At 32.9% G+C, this 14,136-nt stretch overlaps 1 protein-coding gene across 1 annotated transcript in view; it reads right to left on the bottom strand.

Annotated features, from left to right (window-relative positions):
- NDUFS4 (NADH:ubiquinone oxidoreductase subunit S4) overlaps nucleotides 1-14,136 on the bottom strand; it is a 91,356-nt gene that overhangs the window by 40,481 nt on the left and 36,739 nt on the right. The gene's annotated exons all lie outside the window — the stretch shown is intronic.

Here is a 14,136-nt window from a genome sequence, read left to right as displayed (position 1 = left end):
TAAAAAACTCTTAGAAGAAAACATAGGGGGAAGTCTTGACATTTGGTGAGAATTTCTAGAATTCTTGACATTTGGTGACAATAAAGGTACATGCAACAAAAGAAAAAACAATTTGGACTTCATCAAAATTAAAATTTTTGTGCACCAAAGGACATATACTTGATAAAGGATTAATATCCAGAATACACAAAGAACTCCTACAACTCAACAAAAAGCAAACAACCCAAATCAAAACTATAAAGTACCATATTTTGCCATGTATAATGTGCGCCCACGTTTTTGGCCCAAACTTTCAGGGAAAAATCTTTCGTTTTTATTTATTCAAATTTTTATTTGCTTACATTTAGGTACTTGTTTTTTGTATTATAAAGGAATTTTAGCATTTATTTTTTAACATATTATGTCACAATAATTTTATGTAACAAATAATTCCAAAACACAAGAACAGATAAAGTTACAAGAAATTTTATGTACTGGTAACAAATTTTCAATATTTACGCTATCATAGAAGGCTAAGAACTCTCATCATTTCAAGTTCATCAAAACCGATTATCACATTCCAGGGTATTATTTTGCATATGGATATCGTTATTGATTCCTCTAGTTACACTTTTAACTCATAAGCATAAATAAAAGAATTATAAACATTTATATAGATACGGAATTAGTACTACACATGTATAATGGGCATCCTTATTTTTCTTTCACAAATTTGGGCAAAAAAGTGTGTATCATAAATGGTAAATATGGTACTTGAATAAACATTTCTCCAAAGAAGATATATAAATGGCCAATGAGCATACGAAAAGATGCTCAATATCAACAGTTGTAAGAATATGAACATCAAAACCACAATGAGATACCACTTCACACCCATTAGGGTGGCTATTGTATAAAACAAAGAGATTAAATGTGGGTGAGGATGTGGAGAAATTGGAAAACTTGTGCATTACTGGTGGGAATATGAACATGGTACAGCTGCTGTGGAAGACAGTATGGTAGTTCCTCAAAAAGTTAAATACAGAATATAAATTAAACATACAATGCAGTAATTCCACTTCTGGGTATATACCCAGAAGAACTCAAAGCAGGGCCTGGGACAGACATCTGTACATCCACGTTCACAGCAGCATTATTTACAACAGCCAAAAAGTACCAACAACCCATATGCCCACATGAATGGATGAACAAAATGTGGCATTTACATATAATAGACTATTATATAACCTTAAAAAAGATTAAAATTCTGACACATGCTACGACATGGATGAACCTTGAAAATATGCTAAGTGAATTAAGTCAGTTATAAAAAGGACAAAAATAGTACGATTCTGCTTATATGAGATACCTATAGTGGGCAAATTCATAGATAGGAAGTATAATAAAGGTTACCAGGGATTGGGGGTAGAAGGACATAGGGAGTTATTGTTTGATGGGTTCAGTTTCTGTTTGGGATCATGAAAAACTTCTGAAGATGGATAGTGATGATGGTTGTACAACATTATGAATGTGCTTGATACCACTGAATTATGCACTCAAAAATGTTTAAAATGGTGAATTTTGTTACATACACTTACCACATTTAAAAAAAGAAAATGTGATGACATCTTTAAAATGCTAAAATAAAAAATTTCAACCTAGAATTCTACATCCAATGAGAAGGTTGCTATGGACTAAATATCCATAACATTGAGTGCCACCTCACCCACACCACCCCAAGTTCATATATGGAAGACAACCACCAATATAATGGTATTTGGACATACATCGTGATGGGATTAGTGCCTTTATAATACAAGACAGCAGAGCACTTGTGCACTCACTCTCTGTCTCTTGCTCTCTCTCCTAGCCATTTGAAGACACGGTGATAGGGCAGGCAGAGAGGGCAAGGGAGCCAGGGAGCCAGTCCTAACCAAAAAACCACCCATGCTGACATCTGGAGCTTGGACTTCTAGCCTCCAGACCATGAGAAAATAAATTTGTTAAGCCACTCAGTCTATGGCATTTTGTTATGGCAGCCTGAGCAAGTCAAGAGCTTTCAAAAGCAGAGGCAAAATCAAGGCGTTTCCAGATAAACAGAAGCTGATTTTGTCCCAACAGGTCTGCACTACAAAATATGTTCAATTAAGTTCTTCAGGCTGAAGGAAGATACCAGATGGATATCTGTATCTATATGGAGGAATTAACAGCATCGAAAATGGTAAATTTGGTGCAGCCAGTTGGCTCAGTGGTTGGAGCACGGTGCTCATAACACCAAGGTCGCCAGTTTGGTTCCCACATGGGCCAGTGAGCTGCGCCCTCTACAACTAGATTGAGGACGACAACTTGACTTAGAGCTGAGCTGTGCCCCCCACAACTAGATTGAGGGCGACTTGACATGGAGCTCGTGGATCCTGGAAGAACACACTTCTCCCCAATATTCCCCAATAAAAAAAAAAAAGGTAAATTTGTGGGAAAATATGAAAGATTTTTCTTCTACCTTCTTAATTTCTTTAACAGATAACACTGTTTAAAGCAATATTAATAATTACTGTGGGATTTATAACACGTGGAAGTAAACTGTATGTCAACATTAACACAAAAGATTACAGGGATAGATTAGGAGCATTGTTTTAAGGTTATGTTACAGGTAAAGTGACATATTATTAGTTCAGGGTAGACTGTAAAAAATTAAGGATGTACATTGTAATCCCTAACAGAACCACTAAGAAAAGAGGTACAGCTAAAATATCAACAGAGGGGATAAAATGGGTTTCTAAAAATGTACTCAATCCAAAATGAAGATGGGAAATGTGAGGGGAAGAGCAAGAGAGAAAAGAAATCAGATAGGAATTAAAAGGCAGAGATTATCAAACTAGATAAAATAAAAGCAAGAGCCAAATACATGTGCAAGGGACACACTTTAAATACAAACTCACGGATAGGTTAAAAGTGTGGAGTAAGATGTGCCCTGCAAAACTAAGAGTAAGAAAATGGGAGCAACTGTATTACTGGCATCACAGTAGACTTCAGAACAAAGATTAGCACCAGGATAAAGAGGGATGTTACGTAAGAATAAAAACATCAGTTCATCAAGAACACATATCAATCTTCAATGTTTATACACATAATAGCAGAGCTTCAAAAGTAATGAAGTAAAAAAGTGATGCCACTAATGGAAGAAACAAATTATAGTTTGAGATGTCAACACTCCTCTCCAACAGATAGAAGATGTAGACAAAAATATAAGGGTAAAGAAAATTTGAACAATACTGTTAACCAACTTAAAGCTTAATCAAAATTTATAAAACACCAAACCCCCAAACTGGAAAATGCACATTCTTTCTAAATGTACGTGGAACATTAATTAAGATAGACCATATTCCGGGCCATTAAAAAAGTCTCAAGAAATTTCAAAATTGAAATCATTAAGAGTGTGTTGTTGACTACAATGAAATTAAACTAGAAATCAATAACAACACAGTTCACCGAATAAATGTTGAGAGTAATTACTGTAGATATTTTAGGGCATGATCACCTTGCGTTGCTCTGGAAAGGCTGTGTAACAAGAATGTAGACGGCCACATAAAACAGAATGTTTCCTAACTTCCTCAGATAAATTCTTTATATTACAAACTGTTACAGTGCATAAAATAATAGTAATAACAGTAGTGGTACTAATTGTTATTCAATGGCCTAATATTTTATAAATATTTATGATAGAAATCCCATCGACCTACATATCCACAAACTGACAGTACAATGATAGCTAAGTTCATGATAATGATACAGCATTGAATTAGAAAGTACTTCAAAGCTTAGTATTGTTGATCCTAAGGATGTATAATACTAAGCTGTGAAGTACTTTCTAATTCAATGCTGTGTCAGTTCAGTATTATGTGTTTCTATTGTTTTCTAAGTCTTAGATGTACAGTATTTATCTATTAGATAGAATTTGTTACACCTATGTGTCAGAGTCTGAAAGGCATCCACAGAAATGGACCATGTATACTAGAAAAAAACACAAGCTATGAAGAGCCATATCGCTCAAGTTATATGGAGCTAATGAATAAAAAACCTTTCTAAAAGTATAACTTATCAATTGTCTCTAGGGATCAAAAATATTTAAAATATTAATGTGAACCCATTGATTTAGTAATCCCACTTCAAAGAATCAATCCCAGAACAAAGATATTAGCAAAGATTTGACTTAGGTATAAAGATGTTTATACTCACATTGTGTATAATTATGAAAAATTGTTAAGCATTCTGCTGTAAAACAATAGATGTTATGGTATAGCCATACAATGGGAAATTATATATCCATGTACATTTTTCACTTTTGAATAATTTTAAAGACAAAAAGATATTCACAATATAATGCAAATAAAGTGAAAAACAGGACATCAAACTATAAAGCATGATTTGTGTTACATATAAATATATTGGATGTTGGTGTGTTTAAATATTCATATAAAAAAGAAGTAAATTCAGCAAGGCTATGAGATTACAGGTGATTTTATTTTCTTTATACTTTAACATTTCCAAGTTAATGTTTCTACAATGTTCATGTTTTACTATCAAAATCTATATATATAAAAAATTTCAATTACATAGTTTAATGACCAAATCTAACATATAATATGAACAAGGCCTTCAGAAACTTCTTTAAGCAATACAGTTTAAAAATTCCTACCATTAAAAATAGGTTATGAGTGACTAAAAAAATTTCCTATTGGAATGTTAATTACATAGCAATACCTCTACACAACTGATTGTCAAAATCTATGTAAATAGAGTAAGACAGATGGTTTAGTAAAATGCCGTAGGCTGTTAGAAAAGGCAAGTTACGTGATGAAAATTGTTAAATATCAACTGTCCATACATGTACATACACAAATGAACACACTTAATTTAACACTACTGTAATTAGGGCCAATATTTTGCTCCGAGATCCCCTTGAACTCAGCACCTCAATAACAAAGATGAGTCAGAACAGTAGACTTCTCCATTAATTCTGATTCAATAATTTATACAATTATAATGTACAAATCATGACATTTGTTTTGCCAATTTCGTAAATGTCTTCAAAAGTCCTATATATTCCCGAGGGTTTATATAAGACCCTTAGGGTAAGGCCATCTCTGTCTATCCTTTCTATAGATCTGATGTAGCTCTCTCATGATTTTGGGAGGAGAGGAAGAAAGAAGAAAGAAGAAAAAGGACAAAAGGGACAGACGAGTGGGAAAAAGGAGAGAAGGGGAGGAGAACAACAAGAGGATTCGAAGAGAGGAATGAAAAAAAAGAAAAGAATGGTAATAACCAAAAAGAACTGGCCAGAGCCAACCGCCCATCAGACAGGCAAAAGGGGCAGAGGAAGAGAAAGAGCTAGCTGCTAGAAGGGGGAGGCCTGCAGGTGGTGGGCTGCAACACAAGTAGCCAGAAAGGGAGAGATGACCATCAGCTACATTGTCAGCAAGAGAACAGAGTCACAAAGTCAGAGAGACAAATTCCAAGCAACAGAGACAAAGAGGGAAAAAGGAGTGGCAGGGAGAGTCAAAGTAGAATCAAAATTAAGATAAGGATGCAGCCATCACCACCAGTCCATGACACCACCTTAAGCAGGGTGCAGAAGCTTAAACATATTTCTGGCTTTGTCAGCACCAACATGATGGACAGCAGCTCAGTCAATTTGTCTTTCTTTACCTTGATGAAGAAACTCCACTACCTTTTTCCCCCATTTTGGGGTATGGGGGTAGGAGTGGTGGTGGTGGTATGAGGGCCATGGAGAGTGGGAGATTAGAGGAAGGAAATGAATTCAGTATTCCAGATCCCAACATGACCTTTATCAAAAAGCAGTTTCAAATTCAAAAAGATTCTTTAATAGAAGAATCAATGAACTGGTAAACTGTATGTAAGATTTTAAATGCAAAGATAAAAACTGGAATCCTTTTAAAAAAGTAGTTGTTAAAAAATGTAATCATTTGTAGAAAACTTTATAAAAACTATAAAAATTATTTCATGAACATCAAAAACAGGCATATGAGTAAAAATCTTACCTGATCCCGCCCCTGCCTACCACTCTGATCTCATTTTGTATCACTCTCCCCCTTTCTCATTATGTCATAGCTTTCCTTCTTTTCTCTACTACCAGCTGTTTTGCACTTTGTAGCATTACTTTTTTCCTCTACCTAGTATGCTCTTACCTGGGATTCTCACATTACTACCTCCTTCTCATCATTCAGATCTTAGTTCATATATCACATCTTCTGCACATGGCTTTCCTTGATTGCCATATAAATAATACCTATGACATCCAACCCCACCAGCTACTCTCTATTCTATCACTCTGCCTGATTTTCTTCCATAGCATTCACAAATCTATGAAAGTATCTTAATGATTTACAAATAAAGTTGGCATATGTTTACACGTAAGAAATATGAGCTCTCAACAATGTTTTCCTTATTTACTGCTATATCCCCAGGGCCTAGAATGTGGTACATAGCAGGTGCTCAACTAATTGAATCAACAAATGAAAAAGTTTAGTAATATTCTATATTATAAGTAAGGGATGATTAAAACACACACACACACACACACACACACACACACACACACACACACACACATATGCATGATCTACACAAACTAGATTGCCATAGTTGAAAACTCCCAGCACTGGAAGAGTTCTAATTTCTAAACACTCAAAGTGTAGGCCACACCAGCCATATTTGAATGTTTAACACATTATAATGCTAACTAAACCAGGAACCTTATTTTAATGTTTTGGGTGTCATATCTCAAACTACTCAATTAGGTTCAAAAATCTTTTTAATTGATAGATTTTAATTATAACAATATAGACTCAGCAGTCATTCTAAAGATGCAAATCAGTACACTAATCAGATCCTCTGTTCTTAAATTTAAAATAGCACTTTCAGCCCAACATTTTGCTATATCTGTGTCTTATATGTTGCTCAGAGAAAGCCAAAATCATCTTTTAATACCTATTTTATTTGGAGGCATTAAAAAAATTGTTTAAAACCTTCATTAATTAATGTGCAATATACTCAAAACTGAAAGAAGTATTAAAAATGAAACAGAAACTGAACACAAAGTCTATTCACACATTTCTTGAAAAGTATGCCTTATAGGGAGTGGCCGGTTAGCTCAGCTGGTTAGAGCATGGTGCGAATAACATCAAGGTTGCCAGTTCAATCCCTGCATGGGCCACTGTGAGTTGTGCCCTCCTTAAAAAAGTTAAGAAGTATGCCTTATGAAGACGCAGAGTTTTGTGGAGACACAGGACATTGCATACAGTCAAGCTTCCATATCAGTACCCTATTTTTTAAACTTCCTCATCTTGTTAAACAAATGATACTTGCAAGCTTACAAGTGGTATTTTGAAGAGTAGAATCAGAGCACAGACTGAAGTCAAGTATAATTAGAGAGCCTAAAAACAGAAATAAAATTGAAGTTTGCTAGTCTCAAATTCTGAGATCTGAATTCTCCTTTCCTTTACTTTGCTTTAATTCTATTCCCAAAGATACATAATATAAAGAGAAAAAGTAATTGCCACCGGAAGATGTTTCTCCTATTTTCTTCACTTCCTCCCACCCATCCCTTCACTTAGAACTTACTATAAGATGATGGACACGAGGCTTTAACAAGTTTAAGGTGGGTATTTGGATGAACTCTTCCGTTGTGAAATTATCTGACAAGCTAGCCAATTAAAAAAGCTATATAACTAAAAACAAAATTCCTTCTTTTCACTAACAAAGAAACAACAATAAAAACCAACCTATATTGAAATACAGTATAAAATGAAGCATCAGGTTATCTACATACTCTGATATAAAGTTTTATGATTAGTTTATAATTATATTCAGTCAAACGAACAAAATTAAGCAACCAATTTTCAAGGAGCTAATAATATACAGCTTATGTACATTGAAGAAAAATAATGAATTTTCACATATAAATCGTATAATCGCTAAAATATGACAAAAAACTTAATATTAACATCCAAATAAATAAAATATTATCAAACCTACTTTATGAAGAGCCAAAGCCCTACATAATAACATGCAAGAATTTTAAATCTTGAAAGCGAGTGTCAAGTATTATACACAATTTCCATACACAGCAGGTAGTAAAGCAAGAAAAGAACTGACACAGTTCCTCTCCTTAAGAGAGACATACAATGGAGAACTGTTACACAGCACTAGTAGACTACAGATCTATGCATTAAAGATGTTGTGGCTATTAACAGCTTAAACCTTTACTGTATTTTGCTAATTGGTACATAGAACTTTAAAGCTTTTGAAAGATAAAACATTCCAGTCAGTTCAATTCTCCAGCATTGTTCAAGTATTCCAAGTAGCAACAAAGAGGAAAATAAATCTGCTTTAATTGCTGAAGAATCACAGATAATAGAGATGGCTGAATACTGTAGAGGAAAAATCTTTTGTTCCTTAAACAATATTAATATAGAAAGATCATTCTCTATTTTAAGTTTCAATGGTCCCTGTCTGCATATAAAACCCATTATTACATTCATTTCCTTTATAAGTATTTAGTAAGTACAAGTTTTATACAGCATGATAATATGTGAAAATAACTTATTTTAATTGGGAGTATACTTTAGAAAACAAAGTTCTGTATTCATCAATGTAATTTTATGTTAAATAATTGTATATAATAAACGATCTGACTAGTTTTAATCAATGTTAAATGCAAAAGTTATCTGAAGTTGTTTTACTAATGACATGTCATTAATGAGAGTAGAAATATTTCTATTTTAAATGATCAATGAATTCTATTTAGATAAATTTTCAGTAATGTAAGAGCATGTTTACCCATAAATATAAAAACAAGCTATTTTAATATTAGTTCATATATTTAGGTATATATGTCATGTAATAGGAATGATAAATACAATTTAATCTTCTAAACATATAAGCAGCCGCTTATTGTGTGATTACTGTTATTAGTTCATAATACATTTGTTAACTTATCCCAGAGGTGTAGAAAGAACATTTACTTCTAGCTACACGAAGTCTTAACATTTTTCATTGAGTTTTTGCTATTTTTCAAAATCAGTATCTCACCTCCTCTCCTACCTCCTATGCATTCTTGAAAAAGGCCAATAAAAGGCCATGTAACGATAAAATTTACACTTCCAAAATCATTAGTATTACTTCTTCCTTAAAATTGTAAGCAATAGTATTGCTACAATCATAAAGGCTAGTCACCAATTTTTTTTTTTTTTTCTGGTAGCTTGGGGATAATGTGTAAAACCAACAGAAGTACGTAAGTTTAAAAAAAAAAAACTGTATTTCAAACTAACATTTATATTTAGTCAATACTTTTTCTCTTTTTAACAGTCTCATAAATGCAAGGATATAAATAAGCATTCGCGGACTGAAAAACACGAAGAAACATCATTCCATATTTAGTGAAAGTCTTAAAAGAAACCCACATGCTAAACTGCCACCATGGATGGTTCTTAAAGGCTACTTGCTATTCTTTGATGTAAAATGAAATACTACTTAGTGAATAAAACATAAAAAACTCCTGTCTACCCTTCAAAGAGACATATCCTCTGACCCAGTGCTCCAGACTAAAGCCTTGAAATTTTTGCACAAGAATGCTGCATGTGGAAAGTCCAGACAAAACAGACACTTGAGATGTTAGAAGGCTGTATAACCCCAATCACAGACACTACTCTTTCCAATAATCTAGGAGAGATAGCGCTGCCATACACCAAAAGAAAGTAATCTCACCAAAAGAAAACTGACCCCTTTAAAAAAAAAAAAAAAATAGCAAGCAGTCAAAGCAAATGTAAGCCTTTAACTTAGGTTTATCTTTTTGTGCAGGTCACCTCTTAATGACCGATTTTTAATTCAAGTTTGCAAACTTATAAAAAGTTTTCATCTATAAACTTTTAGTATGGTAGGAGGTAAAAACAACATAAAACCAATACTGTGTAGCAAATATATATGCTTTATTTTGGAAAGCTTGCAAAAATCATTCATTTTTACAAATTTCTTAGAGCAAGTTCAAGCAATGAAAAAATTTAAAAACTACCCATTAGAGTGACAAAAAGGTTTCTATGCAATAACTTGTTGCTGCTTGTATACATTCTAAAACAGCAATATTATCACCCAGTTGACTGAGTGTGCTACTAATACCATGTGCTTAGCTTAATCAAATAGCAATTACTTATTGCAAGTATCAGCAAGTAACAAAGCTTTAACTACTGTGTTATTGCTATCTGAAAGAAATTGTCAAGCAGCAAAACACAACAGATTGGCAACATTCGGAACACTGACTATATTTAATATTTTACATGCACACCTAATTTTTAAATAAAGATATTAATATTAATATCCTAATAGGATTTTTAAATAGTGTGTACTATAAATTTCACAAAAAAGCGCTTTGAAATAATTGCCATCCTTCCCAACCCCACCTCACAGATTTGAGATTTACAGATTGCTAAATAAAGTTTTATTTTTCATATGCATTTATGTTGAGGATGTACATATAACTACAGTAATTTAAAACAGGTGGCACTTAATAGTTTTTAAACAAAATAACTGAGCACCTAAATGAAAATAAACCACTGAAAGTGTCAATATAAACATTAAAGCATGTTGCCTGGCACACATTAGTGCTCAATAAGGATATATTGAATAAATAAATGAAGAATGAAGGAAAAACGGCAGCCAATATAATTTGACAAAAGTAATATACTAATGTCCAAACTATTACGGCTTATTTCACATTATTAATAAGTTAAAACAATTTTTATATTTTATGAGGGGATGTTTCTATCTTTCGTATTTAAATTTCTATAGCAATAGATAGTTAATATAAGGTATTTGTGACAAACAGAAATTAGTGTTTAAAAACTAGGTAATAAAAATGGTTAAAATGCATTCCAAAAATATAGTTATCTAGGTCTAATTCATGCTTTGGTTGTTTTGTGAGGGAGTATCTACAAAAATTTTTAAAGAGTACTGAAAATTTAACTTCCCTATTTTGTGTAGTCCAAGTGAATATAAATAGACATAATGTTCATTGGACTTGAGTAGTCATTGAATGTATTGACAGGAGATTGGGGTGGGGTGGCATAAAGGGAAAAAAGTTACTCTTAATAAAGCACAAAGGCAAACACATTCTTCACCCAACACCCACAGCACAGCAACTCCTGCAACAAAAACCAAGGGCCAAGCAAACAATCATTTGTAAGCTTGCCTGATTATCTGTAGGCAGTATCACATATTTGGAAATAATAATGGTGCAACCCACAAAACGTTGGCTATTTTTTTTAAACGCTGTGCTTCTACATAAATTGACAAGATCATTTTAAAATACTGTCATCTATTCTTTTGATATTTAAAATTTTATTAATTCCAAGAGGAAATGAAAAGGATAGCAGTTTATAGAGAACAGAGAAGAAAACTGATTAGAAATTTTCCACATGCTCTGCTATAAAATTCATTAACAGTAATGCATGAAATATTACAATGTTATTCTCTGGAGATCTGTTCTCTAACAATGTCAATACTGTATTTAGTTCTAAAATGAGAGAATAGATTCTTTACACTAGAAAATGCCAGGCAGACTTTTCCCCTCTACGTTCTATGCCAAAAAAAAAAAAAGATAGGATACACGTCAATACACAATCAATACACAAAACAAAACATCTTTTTCTTTGTACTTATAATGGTACTGCCATCCATGAAACAATGTAATAAAAATTCCTTTAATTTCTTATGTTCCATATATTAAATTCTGCCGGTCAGATACAACATTAAAAAAATTATTCACTTGATAACATGCCCTTTGAACTAATCTGAGCATAACAGTTAAAAACAATAAACAGCATATAGTTAAGATGGAAGAAATGAAATGACTTCGTAACAGTACAAATAAAAAATGATCTGAGGTTTTAGCTCTCTCCATGAAATCGACATAAGGAAGAAGTATGAAAACCTAAATTTTAAGTTGCCTTGCTAGAACTGCTGAGACTAGAAGGAATAGAGGTAATAATTGCCACCATACCCTGCACCATACATCTAGAGTATCGCGAGAAATCCTGGCAACACTTTAAAAGCGATTCAGTCAAACTGCAATCAAGATCATGAATTAACTAGAATTCATGTAAAATGATTCAAAGCTCTAGGAACATTGAACCCCCAAAAAGAGAAGACTTAGAGAATGATTTCAAACATTTTGGTCTCAGGACTCCATTACAATCTTGAAAATTATTGGGACCCAAAAGAGGTTTTGTTTATATGAAACATGTCTATAGATATTTGCCATACAAAAAATTAAAATGGAGAATAATTTAAATAAACCAACTATATATTAATATAAAATAATTGGTTTAAAATAATAAACCAATTATATATTAACATACATTATGAAAAATAAATGTTTCCAAAACTAAAAAATTAAGTGAGAAGAGTGGCAATGATTTGCATTTTTGAAAATCTCTAATGTCTACCTTAACAGAAGACAGCTTAATTCTAACATCTGTTTTTGCATTCCAACTGTTGGGCTAAGTTGCCTTGGTTGTAATATATGAAAAAAAAGTCATCCTCACAGATATATAATTGGAAAAGGGAGCAATATTTTAATAGCTTTAATATTTTCATACTCACATTAAATGCATTGTTCTCTCTTGCACTTTAAATGAAAGTTTTACCCATGCATGATTTTATAACATCATATGAAAAATACTGGTTCACAGAGGTATGCAGATCTTCCAAATGTTAACATAGCTCACTACGCAATATTGTAAATCACATTCATTAATATCACCACCAATACCATCAGAACAGTCTTTAAGTACTGGGAAGATGTCGAGCTCAATGAGATCAGTAGCAGAATCGAGTTCTAAAAATTATAATTTTTACTTGAAAGCTTGACGTTTACCACAGGCAACACCTCCCTTAAGTGAGAAGTTTATTTTCTAGAAAATGACTGCCATGTACTGGAGACTAAATAACCATAGTTTGTCCATCACCTGTTATTGTTTTTTTCAATTAAAAAATGTTTCGTGAAAAAAGTGGCTAGGGTCAGTGTGCAACAGCAAACAATTTGAGCGCTTCTCCTCGACACATCAGTGGTACTTTGGTATAGAGCAGAAGTGCTTTATGCATACTTCTATTTTGCTACACGGAACACAAAAAGATGGGCATGCAGGGTAGAGATTTTTAAAAATTAATAATTTTTGCTGCTTCATCAAAGACGTGAAGAGAAACTGGCTTTTCTTTTTTTAAAAACCTTGAATGCTAGGATGTGAAGGATACAATGACTAGTAGCAGTTTGGGCCCACTGTCTTAATTTGTGCTTCGATGCTCCCAGTTTCACCATAATTGCTTTTTGTAACAGCAGTGTCAGTGTCAATACAGAGAAAAGGGCAAATAACGTCTTTGTCTTTGTATAATTGTGAAAATAATTTGACTCTGTTAGTTAATTACAAGGGTCTTGGGCTCCCCCAGCCCAGGCAGCCGACTCTCTGAGAACCACTATCTTGAGAAAGGCTCACAGATCTTCCCTCTGCTCCAACCCTCAACCTCCAGCAATTCAGCTTTTATCTAGTTTATTACTTTTGAGATTCCCACATAAGATTTCTCTTAAATATATAAATTTCTCACATTTTTACTGGAAGTCTTAAAAACTTTACAAAATTTGTGCTATTGTACAACATAAGCACAAATAAAAGTTGCATCTAAAGTAACCCACACATTAAAAATTTTTGTAAGTTATGGTCACCAAAATTCTATCTGCTACTGATTAACAGAAAAATATTATATATTTGTTGCTAGTTGTAACCTCTCAAGCATAATATAGAAATGAGATGTGTACATTTGTGTGTGCATACACACATATATTCAGTCACAAGAACAATAACTGATTCCAGAAAAACGCAATATACTTAATGTTAGAAAGTAATGGTATTTTACAACTTAATTAAATAAGAGTTAACTGAGAAAATAAAAAGGAATACATGCATTACAAAAATAAAAATGTTCTAATTGCTACTTATAAACACCACAAAAATGGAAGCCTTTCGTAATTTTAATTGCTTAATATTTGTATACGACTTAACATTTGTATGTAATGCTTAACACGTCATC

The sequence above is a fragment of the Rhinolophus sinicus genome, chromosome 3 (assembly GCF_057876585.1).
Source record: "Rhinolophus sinicus isolate RSI-liver-muscle chromosome 3, RSI-T2T, whole genome shotgun sequence".
NCBI lineage: Eukaryota > Metazoa > Chordata > Mammalia > Chiroptera > Rhinolophidae > Rhinolophus > Rhinolophus sinicus.
This window is presented reverse-complemented; position numbering and strand designations above follow the sequence as displayed.